Below are 12,595 nucleotides of genomic sequence, written 5' to 3'. Positions count from 1 at the left end.
TCATCATTTTCATACAAAGATCCAACAGACGAGAAGCGTATTTTAAAATTTATGAGCAATCATTCCTTGTGTAGGAGCAAATCTGCTCATCAGTGTCAGATTATACATTTTGCACATGACGTGATATTGTTATATTGGCTGCGTCGCCCCGCCCCCTTTTATATCCCCAGCTACTTTTTTAAAGCGCCGTGTTGATGTGAAATTTTCATAATATTGTTATCAAAGAATCCCTTATTTTCGATTTCATACGACCATGAGATGGGTGATGCCACCGGATCTAGATGGTAAAAACTAAGAATAAATTGTCATCAATTTAGAGTTAACGGTAATAGCAGCGCCCCACCCCTTTGACAACTAATATTACTCTAGGAAACACTTCGTAAATCTAGCTCTTTGAAAGTCAGTTTTAACTTCATTGAAGGTGAAATTTTGCTCTTTTATGCACACTAGGTTTGGCAACACTGCCAAGAGGGAAGGAGAAATGCATTGGACATATGGGAGTATTATTTGATTTGTTATCTTGGTAATATCAAAGTTCCAATAGAATAGAAAATGATATCAACAGGAAGAGGGCAGTTTGAAGAAGTGATTGCCAAGCAGAAAAGTCGAAACTCCCATTTGATTAGCCGTAACTTGATGTTGAAGTTGATTCCCCATAAGGAATACATGGGATTTCGAAAATTCTTATTATTCATATTTTTCAAATATTGTGTCCAGCTTATTAATCAACATAAGAAAACGCTTCCACTTTTAAGATGGAGAGAAATTCATACAGATACACATACAACAACTGATGAATGACTGGATCAAAATAAATTTCAGTATTGAGTTTGGAAGCCCAGTAATTGACTTGTAACTTGCATGATTTTATCTTGTTACATATTTTATTAATATTATGTGATGCTCAAAATGTAGGACATTTATGATTTTTTTAAAATTCCTCCTGGATGCCGGACATAAGGCTAAAATGTAGGACATGTCCGGGAAAAACCGGATGTCTGGTAACCCTAATGGAGACCGACATGAGTACCAATATGAGATAAGGAACCTTGTCCAGAAATGTGTCATTAAAAAGTTGTAAGCAGTGGCGTCTCGTACCATTCATATTTTGGTGTTCGCAATAAGATTTTGATATTCAATCCAGATTTAATTATCAAATTTAATTCATAGTTAACTTCAACTTTTTCACTTCAAAAAGAAAATTCATCGCTAGTTTTCCGAAATATATATTTTCTTCATAATAAAAATATTCTGTTAACATAGATTACAGTAAAAATGATCAATTAATATCAATTGATCATTTACTATTTTGGGTGGGTGTAGTGTATATTTCACCATTATTAGGAAAATGTATGTTCAATTGATGCAAGCGTTGTCGGCCTTTTTCTTTGCAATTTAAGTTTGTAAGAGTTACTTTCCTTCACGAAAAAAGTCTGTTAGGGTGCAGATGCCTAAGTGAAAGGTGCATTCAAAAAATTATCACAGGTCTGAATGGCCCTTCAGACGCACATGAGCAAATCACATAAAAACCTGATAAGATATTATGCAACTCAAGCAGACTATCGTAAGTCTTCATGAAGTGGAAGAAAAACTACGCTAAATAAGAAACCTCAAATCAAATCAAATCGTAATCAATGCAGCTATAGTGCAATCCCTCACAATCATCTTATCAAGACAAATGGATAAATGTGAGCGAAGCGAGCAGGACATTTTTTATGTAAGAGTCATTCCATGCCAAATCAACACAGATATGTGCAATTTCCAACCCGACCATCTCCGATTTTCATGAAATTTGAGGAGTTGAAACTATGAATGGAACTTAGTAAATATGAAAATTTTTAGTTTCGTGCGTCTTGTTAATTCTTAAATTATTCAAGGTCAAATTTAGCATAAATTGCCCTTTTTGAGCCCACTTAGCTATACTAAATCTGCTGTAACTCCGCCCCTATTTTGCCTAGGAAGCTCAAATAAATCTTATTGTACAGGGAACTGAACAAGCTTTCTAGTGATATATAACAAGCCTACCTTTGGATAAAAATATAATTTTGTCATGTGACCTTGACCTTGAATATCTCAAAACGTCATCACCTAAAATCGTGAAAAAATATTTGGTCCCTCATGCCATACTCTAAAGTATATCAAAAAATCATTCTGGGACTGCAATGGGATCAGAAGATACAAAATAATATGTGTAACTATGTGACTGATAAAAGCCCCATTATATGAACTATGACGAGTCAAATGTCCCTTAACACCCGCTACAAAATGTAAAGTAGTTATCTTGGGTATAATTGTTCATGGAAGAAATAGGTTAGATACAGGGAGATCCCTAGCCATGTGTGTGTCAAGCGCACGTCCGGCATATTGTTGATCGCCATATTGAATTCAACGCAAACATTTCAAAGGAAAGGGGGTGATGTGATATGTCAAATCAGGCTATAATTTCACGAGAAATGAAGTGACGAAGGTCTATCCAACATATATTTAACAATCAAGAAGTTATTACTGCATGCTTGTAACCATTTTCTCCTTTTCGAGGTGTTAAAAACAAAGCATTGGAATGCTCCTAACGTGTTAGGAACTCATCGAGATCATGCTGACATCTTGGAAGATAAAGAGGTATATGCACCATTGCATATGATTTTAATCAGCGACATTCACCAAATAGTTGAATAGTGAAGAATATTGGGAAAAGTATCTCACAATTACGTGACACTTCTTTTGTGACGAGGCTAATTTTTATGTTCACGGTGAAGTTAATAAAAATAATATGCAATACCTGTCATTTGCCCAGCCGAATGGTTGTTGCTGGTAAGCTAATGATGTGGTATAGTGTATGGAGAACTGGAATGGTTGGTCCATATTCAACAACGGAACCTTAAATGGTGAGAGCTTCTTGGATTTGTTAAGTGAACAGTGTCATCCTTTCTTACTGGATATGGCCATTTCCAGAGTTTTGAAACAGGACAGTGTGTGACCACACTATGTGGACATTGTGGCAATTTCTTCATGGTAAAGTTCTAGGTAGATTGATGGGCAGACAGGGCTCTATTAAAAGGTCTGCACATTCCCCAGATGTAACATCCTAGGAGGACTTTTACCTTCAGAAACATTTGAAGTGAATGGTTCATGCACTAAAAGTCCGTGATATTGACCATCTGAGAGAAGGCTAAGTTGCTGCTTGCGATGTTGTTGCACCTGCTACATTGCCAAATATTCTCTCACATGTGAGAGACGTCAACGAGTGTGCTCACAGGAACATTGAAAACATTATAATGTGCATATATCGTAAGTGAAAGATATGCATATAACTTTTTGCTGGCTAAAGATACGTTGGAAAAACCTTCGTCACTTCATTTCTCGTGAAATTCTAGCCTGATTTGATATATCACATCACCCCCTTTCCTTTGAAATTTTTGCATTGAATTCAATATGGCGGCTTTTTCTTCCATGAACAATTATACCCCGGATAACTCCTTTACATTTTGTAGGGGGTGTTAAGGGACATTTGACTCCTCATAGTTCATATAATGGTGCTTTTATCAGTCACATAGTTACACACATTATTTTGTATCTTCTGATCCCATTGCAGTCCCAGAATAATTTTTTGATATGTTTTAGAGTATGGTATGAGGGACCAAATATATTTTTTTACGATTTTAGGTGATGACATGTTTTGAGATATTGAAGGTCAAAGGTCAAGGTCACATGACAAAACTATATTTTTATCGAAAGGTAGGTTTGTTATATATCACTGTACAGCTTGTTCAATTCCCTGTACAATAAGATTTATTTGAGCTTCCTAGGCAAAATAGGGGCGGAGTTACAGCAGATTTAGTATAGCTAAGCAGGCTCAAAAAGGGCAATATATGCTAACTTTGACCTTGAATAATTTAACAATTACAAGATGCACGAAACCAAAAATTTTCATAGTTACTAAGTTCCATTCATAGTTTCAACTCCCCAAATTTCATGAAAATCGGAAATGGTCAGATTGTGGACTGTGTTGATTTCATATGGAATGACTCGTATATTTATTTGGAAACTTACAAGACTATTAATTTAATTTGGTGTCAATACTTTCACAGGATGCCGTTATATTTACTCTTTTCCAAATAGTTCCTAAATATGGTATGGCTGAAAGTAAATTACTGTTGTCCTCAAAATGATATTTGACCAACTCTTTCTCCATTTGCTCATGGGTGCCAAAAACGAGAAGAGTGCACAAGTAAGAAATGGGGTGGAAAAGTGGTGCTACAGTATCAAGTAAACATTAAAACAAAACTCTCAACTAATTTTTCGTATATATAATATTATCACAATATGTGTAATTGATCATTACTGGTTTTTCTGGTATTGTATTAATTAATTGCTGGCCAGCAACAAGGTAAAGGCTTAATTAATATGTTTCCATGTGTGTATTTTTATATGTTATTGCATTTATGTCTACGTGCTTGTTTGATTGTGCTTTTTGCTGGACATTAGATTACCCCTATGCTTAGCTACCCCTTTGGGGTGATACCCTTCAAAAAGACAGTTGCTGTGGAAATTTCCAGTGCTAGGGGGTGAACGTCCACGGACTCTCACCCAGACTATAAAAATGCCAGTTGGGCTTAACAAAAGACGTTTTTTTGCCACTTTTACGACGACGAAACTTTCCTTTAGGGTTTAGTCCACTAATGGTAGCGAGACTGATGATTGAAAATATATATATAACATTTGGTAAAGCCAAATGTGTTAACCAAAACTGTTTTGTTCGTGTGACTGATTCAATTACTGTTTCATACACAAAGTCGTAGGCTTGTACATACCTACCTACTGCAACAAACGCTCCTCCTATGCTTAGAGTATTTCATAGTCAAAATTTTCTGGATTGTATCTCAAGTACAACATTCACTCCCTGTGACAAGTTACGTTATTTATTTTTTCTGTTGTATCGGGTTATTTCCTAAGCGTTACTATGTAGTATATTTAGTAAAATTGTTACAGTGTAGGGAATAGACAATACAGTAGAATTTCTAATAGAACAACATGAACATCGTTAAAATAATGCACCTGCAGAAAGAAATCACACGAACCAAGTCCTGTGCATAGGCTGGATGAGGAATAAATTCGAAACAAGATTCGTGGAATTTTGTCATAGCGACGCTCGATTTGTGGGATTTTCTGTTGAAGCAATTTTTGCGCTGCTGGGAAACTGATGAAGTGTGGTATCATATCAAAAGAAACTACTTGCAAGCGAAGCGAGCAGGAATATTTTTTTATATTTCTTCGCAAACTTGCAAGAATATTAATTTAATTTTGGCGTCAATATTTTCACAGCGTGCCAAAAGCAAAAAGAGTGAATCACTAAGAATTGGGGTGAAAAAGTGGTACATCACGTAAATGGTAAGACAATGAAGAAACTATTTTTTGTATATAATATCACAAAATGTAAACCAAGAAAATTATCTACCATTATCAGCAAAAAATAATACAGGTTTTCAGGAGAGATCGCTTCCAGCGCAATGTTCCCCGATCCTTCGATCAACCCTTGTGCACTGCGACAAGACATGCGAGCGAAGAGAGCAAGAAAAGTTTTAGGATATTTAATTCGAAAGGGTGCGCAACCTTTACTCCTTACAAATATTCATCTTTTTGAGGCTTTAGCACCCAGTTTGCCTCTGGGCTTGAGGTACCCCTTTGCCCCCCCCCCCCCCCCCCCGTAGCTGTGTCTAACCATCACTCATCCTCGTTATCCTAAAATGGCAGAAAAGCGACGTAAATAATGAACTTGTGACCCGTGAACTTGTTTCGCAGTCGGTGCTAAATTTTACTTCTCTACTTTTTCATGTATCCCCGATTGATAGCGATAGCTGCCACTACAGTTTTAAGCAATCCGATTGGCTGACGTGATACCATCCGACTTCCAAATGGTAGTATAGAAAAATGATGATCATCATACGAATTTTATACCAAAGCGCTAAATATTCCTCCCCCCCCCTTCCGAACTGTAAAGTTCGATTCCCCCTTACTATAGAAATTCTGTGTCAATCTAAAACTTAACCTTGATATCCGATATCTGGATATACCCCATTCGAGAGTTCCCCACTTCAACTTAATGCTCAACCCCCCCCCCCCCCACCGTAGAATTTCCGTGATAATCTAGGACTAGGACTTAACATTGATAATCAAAAGTTTTATAGTGTTCATCCCCAAAATTTAATGCTTATTCTCCCCACAAAAATTCGCCTGACAATTTAAAACTTAATAAAAACTGGGAACTGTCCCCCTCTAAATAATACTTACAATATCACACACTGTAGGAGTATACGAAGTGATTATTACATGTTAACGAAGTCCAACATCTGTCCAAAACCGAAATTTTTATTCAGTCAAATTTCCATCACAAAAATAAAACAAATAACCCCCCCCCCAAAAAAAAAAGCCCGCCCCCCTGCTGGAGAGCACTGCATTCATAAGCGAAGAATTTTGCTCCTATCCGCTTGGCGCCACTTGTAATGGGCGAGCTTGCACCTCACGTCGCTTCGGCTTCAGTAGGCGCCACCTGAGTGGGAGGGTCGAATTCCGGATCCTTGATTACGAGGTGTAAGCGTACGTGGCACACCTGTTTGTTTCTTTCAGACGAAATGCATAACAATTAGTGCTTCACTTTTGTATCGACAATACTTGCATTGTTTCCATGCCATATTACTGTTGTCATGGAGCTCTTATGTGGCTTTACACGCAAAATCAAAAGTTAATTTTACCAAAAATTGTGTATCAACGTGGAAAGTTATTGAATTGTGATTTCTTTTTTGCCCAATCAGCTTTCTCCAACATGCCAATAGAAAAGTTTCGTCCTTTTAGGAAAGGTAAATATCATTCTCTAACTCTAAAACGAAATTAAGGATTACAGGCTTATGAGGACAAATTCCCAATGTTTCAAGGATATCCGATAATTTTACGGTGGACACAAATTTCCTCGTTTTTTTTTCAGCAAAAAATACCTTGTCTCTCTCTCACTACTTATAATCATAACCAATGGCGTGCCCAGGATTTTCGAAAGAAGGGGGTTAGGTATACATTTTTTAGTAGTCAGCCCTCATTTTGCCATCTTTTCCTGCATTTGATGTTCTTTTTTTAGGAATATTGGACCAAAAAGGGGGGGGTTATAACCCCCACCAAACCTCCCCTTGGGCACGCCACTGATCATAACTCATTTCTTCATTTCACTGGGGATCCCCGATGGCGTAGTGGTAACGTCGTCGGCTTGTAATCAAGGGGTCCCGGGTTCGATACCCGGTGAGGCACATAGTGGTTCGGATCCCACTTTAGACTGTAGGTCCAGTCCCGATTAGGCTATCAATGCATAAAGTGGACTTTAAAAGAACAATCAATAATTTATTTATTTCACATACAAGGTAATATTCGGCTATTTTATGACAAGGATTAGGATTGTAATGCACAAGAAATACAATAATTCCATAAAAAAACTTTAAAAATCTCTCTTACCGATAAACTTATGTGTTTATTTTGCCAGTCCAGCATTACAATTCACTGTGGCAACATATGTAGATAAGTCAATCTGACACCACTGAGAAGCACCTTTTCACTTCCAACCGTACCACGCGCAAGATTCCTGAACAGTTGCCACCCGAACAACCAGAAGTTATGTGTGTTTGTTTACACTGAATTTGTTCTTATGACGGACAGAGAATAGCTTGTAAGTCTCCCGGTAGGTATCCATTAGAACAATTTCTGTATTGATCATGGAAGAAGAGGGAGGAAGTACTGTACTACGTATATTTATCAGATTTCCTGGAAACGAAGTTGTTTTGCTTTTGAGAAAAGCAAACTCTAAAATTAAAATCTTAAGAAATTGTCCTCCTCTCGTAAAAACATATCATAAGCAAAATAATGGGGGGGGGTGTTAAAATGTACTAAAATGCCATCACACCCTCCTCCACCCCAGAAAAATGCCGTATCCAGAGGGAGGTATTTAAGGACAACGCGATAATCATATACTTGGCACTAGGAGCTTTTGTAATCTCTCGACGAAACAATCGCAATATGGGATTCTAAATGAAAATATGAACACAATCGAGAGTCGAGACTTATCGTGAACGTATCTTTTTACAGCGAATTGCGTCTGATTTAAACCCTACTGGCCCTAAAGATCACATAATTTACAGATAGCCTATCCACATGTGGAGAGACATGGGTCCAACACCCTTGGGGAGCTTCAATAGTCCCACAACCGCTCATCAAGGGGAAGGGGAAAGGACTTCATATTTCCAAGGTCTCGCATGCGGAGAGGTACGTATTGCTCATTCGCGATTAACCAAAAGTGACAGAAAGCGAAGTAAAATAAACCTAACCAACCAAACGTACTACCGGATAGAGATAACTACTATATTCCTTAAATAATGCATTTCCTTTTCAGGAAGAAGAAACACGAAGTTATCAAATATGGGCCTTCTCGACAGCCTGGTGGGTTATAAGGTTGTCGGCTTGTAGTCAAGGGTTCTCGGGTTAGATCCCGATGGAGGTCCTTTACTTCTTTTTCTCAAATACCTGACTCGAGAGAATCAAGCGCGGTTGAGTTTTTCGAATATTTTCTCCCTGAATGGATATAGATAATTCGTAGAAACCATCTTCCTTCCACGATATGCCGGACTGCAAGTCCCTGCATGTCTGCACTTCACACGGCTCACACTCGCACTGCTTCACTCAAGCCTGCGACGCGACTGGCATCTACCGGGCGACAATGGCAGGAGTTTCATGGAGCCCCGGCATCTACACTTCGAGATATACGAGGTGACCTGTTTTCCACTGACTGACCCTTATATTTTCTGCTTTCATTATGTATTAATCCAGGTGCGGAGTAAAATGGGCATCAACAGAACTCCGAATAAGATGAAGATGGAGAAATTCTCAAATAGGCAACCCGAGAATGTGACTTTTATCGTTACGATTCCGATTGATTCTGCAATTTGTGCACATTGTGCCCCACTTGCAGAGCACAGTTACTGAATGTGCTTTTGATTCTCTCTAGTCAAGGGCGGACAGTGCACTCTCCACACCCTTACAAAAAGAGGAATTTTACTGGCACGCGTACCCGACCCACCGCAGAAAAGCATTGCATGAACTTCCTGAGTTTCTCCCTTTGAAGCTATCTTCTGAATAACCGACATTGACAAACAGGTATGATTTCTTTTTCAGAATAACATAAATCTTCAAAACATTCCACAAGAACTGCTTATGAAATAAAACGTATTATTTACTGCCAACGGAAATTCAGTCTTAGGAATTGGTTGTATCTTTCCCAAGAAAATTAAGTAGTTGTTGTAATTACTTTTGCTGCCATCTAGTGTACAAAATTAAATCAATAGGATAATATTATTAACATACGCCGTGGGGGTAGGGCGTGTCTGCGTCCAATATCATAGTATACCAGAACCCGGTGGAGCTACATGGTGTGATGGTACAGTGGTTCGGATCCAACTTTAAATGTAGGTCCAAGTCCAGATTAGCCTTTCTGTGCATAAAGTGGTCTTAAAAGAACAATTCAAATGCAAATATATACCAGAAAAAAATAAAGGGTAGACCAGAAGAGAAGATTTCACTAAATTGTTCATCGTATTTCACAACATTAGGATTAATTTCGATTAGTTAATTTCATTTCCTTATGAAACAGTATTTTGTAAATGCTGTACATATAATATCTAATGTCTGAAAAATCGATGCCAGAGAATTAGGAAGGAAAAAGTAGGTGCAAAGCAAAAAAGTTAATGAATTAAAAAAGTATACTGTTTTGTGTTGTAGCTATACCTGTCGTGATAATTGTTATCGTTGCTGCATTTCATTTTGTGGAGACTACAAATCTCTTAAAATGTTTGTGGAAGTGGACTCATTCTCACACCTAAGAGGAGGATACACAGAAAAAGCAATGAACGCTTCATCTGCCGGTGAAGACACCCTACACCTGATATTGCACAAGACAATAGTTTGAAGATAGAAAGTATATTTTTGGAGATAAATTGTAGGATGTTGAGTTGGATAGGTTTTGTCGGCTTATGATTATATGATGTTAACTTCCGAAAAGGGAGAGGGGCAAATGGATAACCATATGCATTACCTTCATCAAGGGTTTGTTGTTCCACCAATAGATGGCACTACAGTATTTCCTCACAAATTCTGTATCCCAAAGCCGCTCAAGAGCAATGTTAGAATAATATGAATTAAAAATAAGTTTGTTCATTGAATTCTCCAGCCTAACTATTGCCTTTTCTTGTGGGAGCAGGAAAAGGTTTATTATCCATTTGCCTTGACTCATCTCACCCAACAGGTTAGTAGGTGCCGGGAAATGAGACCTTGCTCGAAAAGGTTTATTTATTCTGACTGACTACAATTCCAACAGAATTAATGTTATAATATTTATGTAACTTTCCACCCTCACTGTGGCAATTTAGTTGCATTGAAATCTGCAAGGTTACTAGATGAACAGATTCTGTCAAGCTATCGACTACGTGACTTCTGGAAAGTTTCACACTAAATGTCACAAGAAGACAACAAATGAGTTAACATGTCATAACGATGAAGATTAAATTGACAAAAGAACACTAAAAGAAACACCCATGCGCCATGCCCACACAAGGACTCGAACCTGGAACCTTCAGTGTCTTCACAATCATAGAAATTGGCATCGTCCTGATAGAATCCTATACATATTTTGTTTAAATTGAATTGAAGTATACTAATAAAAAATATTATTAATTCCTATTTTCTCCATTCTTTTGCAAGGTACACTACTGTCTGTGTGAGATGCTACAAGCTGAGAAGGGACCAACTTGAAGAGGACAAATTCTAAGGGAAGAAATGCATTGACGTGTCAGGAATAGTAGTAGAGGTCTGCGCCAACGTCGGTCGCTATTTAATATTCGCAATTCATTTGTATGTACTTATAACTAATTTGCACGGGTTTTAATTAATTTGCACGTACTTAGAATTCATTTGCAAGTACTTAGAGTACTTTACATTTATGTATTTGCATGTTTATAACTTTTTATGAATATATATTTATTTATTTTATGAAAAATATGTATATAGAAGGTAATTAGAGGTACTAAACGCTATGCATATGTTTTTATATTCATTACTGCAAAGTATGTAATGTATAAAATGTTAATATTAATGTTTATAATATTGAAAATAAGTTTTCTATGGTTTATGAACCGCTATGAACGCTGGTAATGGTACGAAAGAAGACGGTCCCGGTACTCGAACCCGCGATATGCAATGTTATTAATTAGTACTATGTAATAATGTATGTTATTATGGTATGAAACACGATGATCTCAGACGCTAGACAGAATACTGTCTCAGAATCTCGACTCGGCGGTGATGCCAGACAGAGAGAATGAATTAATATTCAGCGCAGGTAGAGGAGAAAGGAATTTTGGGGAAGCGCGCTCAAGGTCAAATGACGTCACAACGTCAGGACAAAGGAAGAACCTGATTGACCAATCAGAGAACGCGTCGGTAGATTTTCAGAACCGGTTTTTTCAAGGTTAACCAGTACGCAAGAACAGGGGAAAGCTATGCAATGCCGTAGGGCAGGGGAGGGATTGAACCAGACAACAAAGGATGTCTGAGAATGCGCAGCAATGGTCAAATCTCTGAAGCTATGCGGTTTCCGCCGCCAATTAATATTCCGCTCAGGTTTGCCTCCAAGGCACAGGACGCTTTAGCGCAGGTTTTTTTTATCTGTACTATGAAGAAGGGAGAGCTATTAGGGACGGGGCCTACAGTTTTCACCATTTGCTTTTATCACGGGGTAACGAACCTAGGACCCTTTGATTATTGATTTAGGTAGTAAATGTATGTTACTGTGTGCTATTTAACTTAATTTTGAGTTTATTTTTTACCAAACTTTGACTTTATGTCAAACATTTTCACAGCTTATCCTTATTTTTACCAAAATAACACTATTTGTACTATTCAGGCAACATTTTTTATTAAATTTTGGACTCGCAAAGACATTTTTTCAACTTTTAACTTATTATTTTACAACTTTAAGTTAATTTTTTACCAAAATAACACTATTTGTACTATTCAAGCAACATTTTTTATTAAATTTTGCACTCACAAAAAACATTTTTTTCAATTTTTAACTTATTATTTTACAATTTTATGTTAATTTTTTTACCAAAATAACACTATTTGTACTATTCAGGCAACATTTTTTATTAAATTTTGGACTCACAAAGACATTTTTTACAACTTTTTAACTTATTATTTACAATTTTGTACCTATTTTTAACCTAAATAACACTATTTATACTATTAAGGAAAGACTTTTAGTTATATTATCGACACACAAAGTGTGTGGTCTCAACTTCTATCTGTTTATTTCACAAGTTTAGGCTTATTATTATTCAAATAACACAATTCAATCTGTTCAGGAAAGACTTTTAGTTACATTTTCGACACACTAAGTGTGTGTTCTCAACTTCTATCTGTTTATTAGGCTTATTATTACCAAAATAACACTATTTGTACTATTCAGGCAACATTTTTTATTAAATTTTGCACTCACAAAAAACATTTTTCA

At 37.0% G+C, this 12,595-nt stretch overlaps 1 long non-coding RNA gene across 1 annotated transcript; it reads left to right on the top strand.

Moving 5' to 3' along the window:
* Positions 1-6,721: 6,721 nt before the first annotated feature.
* LOC145994372 (uncharacterized) lies at positions 6,722-10,880 on the top strand. Its single transcript, XR_014442347.1, has 3 exons — positions 6,722-6,854; positions 8,175-8,298; positions 10,786-10,880. It is a non-coding gene; the product is annotated as an uncharacterized LOC145994372 (long non-coding RNA).
* The last annotated feature ends 1,715 nt before the right edge of the window (positions 10,881-12,595 follow it).

The sequence above is a fragment of the Lepisma saccharinum genome, chromosome 10 (genome assembly GCF_977018435.1).
Source record: "Lepisma saccharinum chromosome 10, izLepSacc3.1, whole genome shotgun sequence".
In the NCBI taxonomy this organism is placed as follows: Eukaryota; Metazoa; Arthropoda; class Insecta; order Zygentoma; family Lepismatidae; genus Lepisma; species Lepisma saccharinum.
The sequence above is the reverse complement of the archived record's forward strand: the minus strand, read 5'-3'. Positions and strand labels throughout refer to the sequence as shown.